The sequence below is a fragment of the Mastomys coucha genome, unplaced genomic scaffold (assembly GCF_008632895.1).
Source record: "Mastomys coucha isolate ucsf_1 unplaced genomic scaffold, UCSF_Mcou_1 pScaffold23, whole genome shotgun sequence".
NCBI classification, from domain to species: domain Eukaryota; kingdom Metazoa; phylum Chordata; class Mammalia; order Rodentia; family Muridae; genus Mastomys; species Mastomys coucha.
Window position 1 is genome coordinate 19,492,886 of NW_022196906.1, and position 7,500 is coordinate 19,500,385.

Sequence of the window (7,500 nt, forward strand, 5' to 3'; positions counted from 1 at the left end):
TGTCCTGGAGCTCACTCTGTAGACCAGGCTGACCTCGAACTCAGAAATCTGCCTGCCTCTGCCTCCCATGTGCTGGAATTAAAGGCATGCGCCACCACGCCCGGCTGTTGATTGACTTTTTGATTACTTGGGGGTTATCTCTTTTTTTCCCTATTTTATTTATTTATTTATTTATTTATTTATTTATTTATTTATTTATTCACTTTACATCTTCATCACAGTCCTGCTCTCCTGTCCTCCCAGTTCTACCTGCTCATCCCCCTCCCTCATGTTCCCCTTCCCTTCTCATCAGACCCCACCCCCCAGTACAACCTGCCCTAGCACATCAAGTTGGATCAGGACTAACCATATTCTCTCTCACTAAGGCCAGACAAGGCAGCCCAGCTAGGGAAAAGGGATCCACAGGCAGACGATAGAGTCCAAGTCGGAGATAGCCCCCTTTCCAATTGTTAGGTAACCCACATGAAAACCAAGCTGCTCATCTGCTACATATGTGCAGGAGGCCTAGGTCCCTTACATATATGGTTGGGGGTTAAATCTCTGTGAGTTATTTCAGCTATGCATATGTCTTAATGAACTTGTTTGGGAATTTCTGTAGCATGTATTTCCAAAAGTGAGACTTTTGCATTGAAGAACAGGTACACTGGGATATTGGCAAACAGCTTGTAATTGGTACATGAGTAAACATACTACCTACACCACTAAACATTGGTCATTAAAAAAAGCCAAAAGTGCAGGGCAGTGGTGGCGCACGCCTTTAATCCCAGCACTTGGGAGGCAGAGGCAGGAGGATTTCTGAGTTCGAGGGCAGCCTGCTCTACTGAATGAGTTCCAGGGATGAGAAACCCTGTCTCGGAAAAAAAAAAAAAGCCAAAACCTTTATCGTTCTACTTGATTAAAATTACTTTATTTTTTCCTTTTTAACATCTGCAAAATACAATGAACACCAGCTCCTTGCCTTGTCATGGCTTTCCTCAGGACTTAGCAAGAAGAGCAGGACTTTGTAGATTTCAACTTCATAGGTGTAAAACCTAATAATTGGGAAGAGTTGAATTAAAGCTTCAGGATAAGAATGTACCCTTCTCTCAGCTCTGTTCTGCCTGTCAGCTCTGTACCGTGGCTGAGTCCTGGTTTCCGTCTGCTGAAGGTCTGCTTTTGGTGAAGCTAAAGATGCCCACATCCCTGGGGCTGCTTTATTGGAGCTGCTGGTTGTAGATCTGAGAAGTTTCCATCTGCCTCCCTCCCTACATCAGGCAAACAGAAGCCAGATCTGGTCGTCCCTAAGGTTTGGCCTATTATAGCATATCCAGTGTGTTCTAGGTTCATTTCTAAAACTCTGATCAGAAGCAAAGTGGAGAGGAAAGGGTTTAATTTCATCTCACAGATCCCCATTCACAATCCGTCACTGATGGATTCCATCACTGATGGAAGTCAGGGCAGAACCACAAGGCAGGAATCATGGAAGAATTCTGCTTTCGGGTTCATGCCTAACTAGGTTTTTATTTTATCTTATTTTTTTAATGTAACTAGGTTTTTTTTTTAACCATCTGTCTAAGGAACAGTGGGGCTCACAGTGCCCTGGACTCTCCTACATCAGCTAACAACCAAATCTCTCACAGACATGCCATACCCAGAGACCAGACTGAACTAGTTAATTCCTCACGCTTTCCTTTCAAACAATTCCAGGCTGTGACAATTAAACGTGATTGGGCCCCTCTTGCACCAAGGTACCCACATCCTGCTTCCCAGCATCAGCAGTGAAGATGTGGCATCCTACCCCTGCAGCTGAGTCCTCCAAGCCCAAGAACCTGCACATCTACTTTGTCGTGGACATGGGTGTGGAGTAAGTTGGCCGGATTGTTTGCAGACATTGTTCCCAAAACTACAGAGAAATTTTGTGTGTTGCATACCAGAGAAAAGGGCATTGTATCCAAACTGGGAAACCTCTCTGTTTTAAAGGATGACTTTTTCACCAAATTATTAAGAAATTTATGATTCAGGGTGGAGACTTCTCAAGTCAGAATAAGATGAAGAAAGCATTTATGGTGAAAAATCTAAAATGAAAACTTTCATTATAAGCATGATTGGGAGGATTTGCTGAGCATAGCAGATGCAGGCCACAGAACAAATGGTTCTGTGGTGGTTTGAATATGCTTGGCCCAGTAAATGGCACTATTAGGAGGTGTGGCCTTGTTGGAGTAGGTGTGACCATGTTGGAGGAAGTGTGCCACTGTGGGTGTGGCCTTTAAGACCCTCATCCTAGCTGCCTGGAATCCATTCTCCTAGCTGCCTTCTGAACAAGATGCAGAACTCTCAGCTCCTTCAGCCACATGTCTGCCTGGATGCTGCCATGCTCCCACCTTGATGATAATGGACTGAACCTCTGAACCTGTAAGCCAGCCCCAATTAAATGTTGTCTTTTATAAGAGTTACCTTTGTCATGGTGTCTGTTCACAGCAATAAAACCCTAACCAAGACAGGCTCTCAATTCTTTATCACAACAGTTTCAACTCCTCATTAAGATGGGAAACGTGATATTTGATCAAGAATTGAAGGACTAGGTGTGGCAAGGATGCTTGAAAATGAAGACATGAATGGTGAAAACCTTGCCAAACTGTGTTATTGCAGAACATAGAGAATTGAAAAGTGATCACTGAGGAGTAGTCCCCAAAGATGGCTGTGGTGATAGTTATCCAGATTTCCCAGAGGATGCAGATATGGATTTAAAAGATGTAGATGAAGTTTCATTAATAGCCGAAGACTTAAATACATTGGAAACACTTTTTTTTTCAAGTATCAGGACTGGGATAGCTATTAAAAAGCATGAGAAGGTTTTAAGGTACTATAGTTCAAAGGCTGCTATTGAGAAAGCAGATACATCTAGACTGCAACCTATAGCCTTAAGTTGTGTGCAGCACATTGGTGCTTGTAAAATGAAGATGAGAAATTGGCAACCAGCAATTGACCATTGTGTGGAGGCTCTTAAAATGGATATACCATCAAATACCACTATACGGTAAAGCACAGGATGGCAAGGGTTAAACAAATGTGATCAGGAATTGGCTGACTTAAGAAGGTTCAGGAGATAGCCCCAGGAGCTAAAGCTATCCAGGCAGACTTGCTTAAATTCAAACAGATGTTAAAGGCATGAAAAGATAAAGAATAAGCAGCATATGCAAAAATGTTTGCTTAATAAGGATTAAACTTTCCTTAAATGTTATACTGATTATATATAAAGGACAATATAACCTACTGTTTACATGATCCCTGATGTTTTCCCCTTGACCTTTGTCGCTGTTTATATAGAAGTACTGATTTAGGTTCCTTCTTAACAAAGAGTTATGAAATATAGTGAAAAAGACCACAACTAGGACATCATATAAGAGAGATTGCTACATGTGTGGCTTTTTGTTTATTATCAAATAACTATGGATTCACATACCACTGTAAAAAAAAATCAATTCAGGAGTCTCTATGCCCACCCAGTGTCTCCCAGTGTCACCCTGTATGGCACTACAACATTGCAAACAGAATGACAACACTAGTACAGCCAAGACATAGCACATTTCTGCCAGTACACAACCCCTTACACTGCTTTGTGTAACAGTTCTACTTCCTGCATGCACACTTGCTTTAACATCTGGAAAATACTAACCTGTGTCTATTTTTATAATTTCATCTTTTCAAGAATTTTACACACATGAAATCCAACAGTATGCCACTTTGTATTGGCATTTCTCACTCAGCATGATTCCCCAGGGAATCAAGAGGTTGCACACATAGGTGATATACGGAGTAGTAGCCTATGGTATGAAGTGTCTCAGTTTAATCATTTTCAAGTATCCTTGCCACACCTAGTCCTTCAATTCTTGACCAAATATCACGTTTCCCATCCTAATGAGGAGTTGGAACTGTTGTGATAAAGAACTGAGAACCTGTCTTGGTTAGGGTTTTACTGTTGTGAACAGACACCATGACCAACGCAACTCTTATAAAGGACAACATTTGATTGGAGCTGGCTTACAAGTTGAATGTACACACACACACACATACACACACACTTCTAAACTCTTTTTCCAGTGGATATTTCACTAGCTATGCAGGAGAATGATCTAGCCTCTCTTCCCCTGGATGCTGCTGGATGCCAACCCCGTGTTTTACTTTAGCCACTGCGCTGGGGCACAGTAGTGCTGTGAGTTTTCATTGTGTTCCTGTACTAATGATGCTGCCGTTTGCTCATGTCTCAGTGGACATCTGTGTTTCTTCTTTGGTAAAATGTCTCGTCATGGTTTTTGTCCACTTTCTACTTGTCTGTTTTATTTTGGATTGTGCCATTTTGAAAATTATAAAAATATATCGTAGATATTATTCATCATTCATCTTCTACTCTGTAGTTTGTCTTTTTGGCTTTTTTAAAAGCAAGTCTTTGTAGAGTAAAAATTAAAGCTCTCTCTCTTTCTCTCTCTCTCTCTCTCTCTCTCTCTGTGTGTGTGTGCGTGTGTGTGTTATTGTGGTTTCTTTAGAATCCGCCCTCTCTCTACTCTCTTTCAGTGCTAGGGATCAAACCTAGAACATTGTAAATTACAAAGGAGCAATCGCTTTTGCCCCAAAGCTTTGATTATTTACTATCTCACTGGTTTATTACTTTGTGTTTTGTTGGAAAGAAATACAGATGAAAGCAATGTAAGGGAGGAAGGTGTTGTTTGAGCTCACAGTTTGAGGGCACAATCTGTGATTTTGGAATCATGGTGGTGGGGGTGTGAGGCAGCTGGTCACATGGTCCACAGTCAGGAAGCAGAGAGAGGTGATTGCTGTTTATTTCCCTCCTCACTGTAATAGTAAAATTTGATTTTATTCATTTTCTTACAGTCCAGGACCCCAGCCTATGTGATGGTGCTGCCCACTTTTCAGGTGGGACTTCTATTAAAGACATCCTTCACAGGCAGCTCAGAGGCTCATTTCCTCCCATCGACAAGCTCATCAAACTGACAGCTGTACTCAATCAACTGAATATGGACAACTAGTTATTGCCTCTTTTAGCTGTGTTTGGGAGCTCCAGTTCTTCATAGACTAATGAGTTCTCAATTGGAAACTGGGTATTATATAGGATGGGATAAGGCTGTGGCCCGTCACCCTGTTTTAGCTGATTCTCTGTAACACTCTACTAGCAGAGGGAGTGCCCGAGGCCCCAATCAATCACCATCAGGAAAGGTTAAGTGTAGACTTACACTTGGCTTCCAGGGACGTGAGGGGAAGATCCTTTGTTCTGGGGGGAGTCGGGATTCCAGCTCTCAAGCATCTACTGCCAAACTTAGCAGCTTGGCAACACAGAGAAGTGGATCACTTGGCTGCCCTGGTAAATGGGAGCTGGGCTCAGTGCTGCTTAGCATAACAAGAGAGGCTCCTCTCATTAACCTAGAAAAGAAAAGCAGAGCTCCACAGTCAAGTATGGTTTCTGCTCAATGATTATTTCTTTGTCTCCATTGTCAAGTAAAAAAAAATCACTCATCAGTCATCATACAACCAGGAACACAGCATATGTGTGCCCTCTTGTGACTGCCCCGACCCTAGGAAGACATACCTGCGATCTGCTGTTCTTGTAAGAGCCCTGGCACAGTCAAACCTCATGAGCTGCTTACTGTCTTAGCAAGATTATGAACAGGGCCTTTTCCACAGTCAAAAAGTGTCCAGTGCTAACACAAGCAAAACCTGGGGTCTTGCAGTCAGAACAACTGAGTTCTAGGGATTCTGAGACCTGGTGTGTTTCAGAAGAAGCTTGCAGAAAGCAGAGAGATTTTCACTACCTCACCACAGGATAACTGGTTCCTTTTAAAATCTAAAGCAATTATTTAATTGTTTTAACAATTATAAAATATTGTTTCTCATTTAAATATTATTTACACATTGTATATGTGTGGGTATATATGTGTATCACACACACCCATGCATGTACTATATAGCACATGCAATGAGAGCAAAAGACACAAAGGATGGCTTCTAATACATGGGTCCTGGGGTTAGAGTTCAGGTCATCAGACTTGGGGGCAAACACCTTTATCTGATGAGTTATCTTGCTGGTCCTGAATTTTTCTTTTGGTTTTGAGAAAGTCCCATCTTTGTCATAGGTTGCATGCCCCCCCTGCACCCTTCATCTATCAACCTTCCTTCCTTCCTTCCTTCCTTCCTTTCTTCCTTCCTTCCTTCTTTCTTCCCTCCCTCCCTCCTTTCTTTTCTCCCTCCCTCCCTCCATCTTTCTTCCTTCCTTCCTTTCTTTCTTTCTTTCTTTCTTTCTTTTTCTTTCTTTCTTTCTTTCTTTCTTTCTTTCTTTCTTTCCTCTCCTTTCCTTTCCTTGAGAGGAAATGTGACAGAGCTGCCACTGTTTGAGTCCCCTCTGTGAGCTTAATAGTGACTGTAATTTGCATTTGAAATTAAATCCTCTGTCTCATTTATCACAGGAGTTCCACCTGATTGTGGGAGAAATCTCACACTCTGTCAGGTGATCTGACCTTTCTGAGGCCTTTGGAGGTAGGGAAGCGAAACCCTGATAGACCTTCTTGCTGGACTTGGCTGCTCAGACTGGCCTCTACAGTACCCTATATACCTGCTTCCTACTGAAACCACTTTATACCCTTAGTATGGGCTTGGTATGTCACTCTCCCCAAAGGGCTGTATGACATCAGGGTAAACTTGCTGCTTTCCCTAATCTTAGCACCATTCTGGGAACACAGAAGCTCTACAAGAATAGGAGGATAGGTGGCAGGACCTCATTGTCCCTTGGCCCTGAACTTTAGCCACTCAGGAGCTGCTCTGCCTGCCCTGCCCATTCTCACCACATTTGTCCTGTTCATGCCGGCCTCCAGATTGTGTTTCAGTTGTCCCCATTTCAGAGACTGGCGACTGGCCATCTGAGCCTGGCAAAGCTTCCCTGACTCCTAGATGCAGCAGGGAGGACAGAGAGACGGCCAGCCCCATGCCTGTCTTGCTCATGCCCCTCGTGTGTGTCTGCCAATGGCTCTGAAGGCCTTTTTGTCCTACTGTGGTATCAGAGCTGGACACACTTTGCATGGCAATGCCCAGCTTTCCTGGAAAGCCCTTTGTTTCAGCTCCAGCCGCCATTTCTTTGTCTTTTTGGTGCCAGCTTGGGTGAAAATGGGTCAGTCCACTGGCCTTGGGGGAGGTCTTTCTCAAACCCAAACCAGAGCCGGCCACTTTTCCTCCACATTCTTTTTAAAGTAATATTTAGTTTTAGAAGTAATTGTTCTTACACACTCAAGGAAGGGAACAAGGAAACGCAAGGTGCAAAAACAATATCGCTCTTGCACTAGACTATTGGTTTCCCTATTGGTATCTGTTTGGACCTGAGTGTTTTATGGATGATTTAGAGTAATGATCTCTAGTAGCATTGTACCACATTAAAGGTTTGTTTGAATGTAAGCTTTGTGGGCATTCTCTGTCTAAACACTTTTGTAATTTCTGATTCACACAAAAGGGTATAAAGGT

At 42.8% G+C, this 7,500-nt stretch overlaps 1 pseudogene; it reads left to right on the forward strand.

The window, feature by feature from the left end:
- The first annotated feature begins 1,763 nt into the window (after positions 1-1,763).
- Positions 1,764-3,193, forward strand: LOC116073265 (annotated as a pseudogene).
- Positions 3,194-7,500: the final 4,307 nt, after the last annotated feature.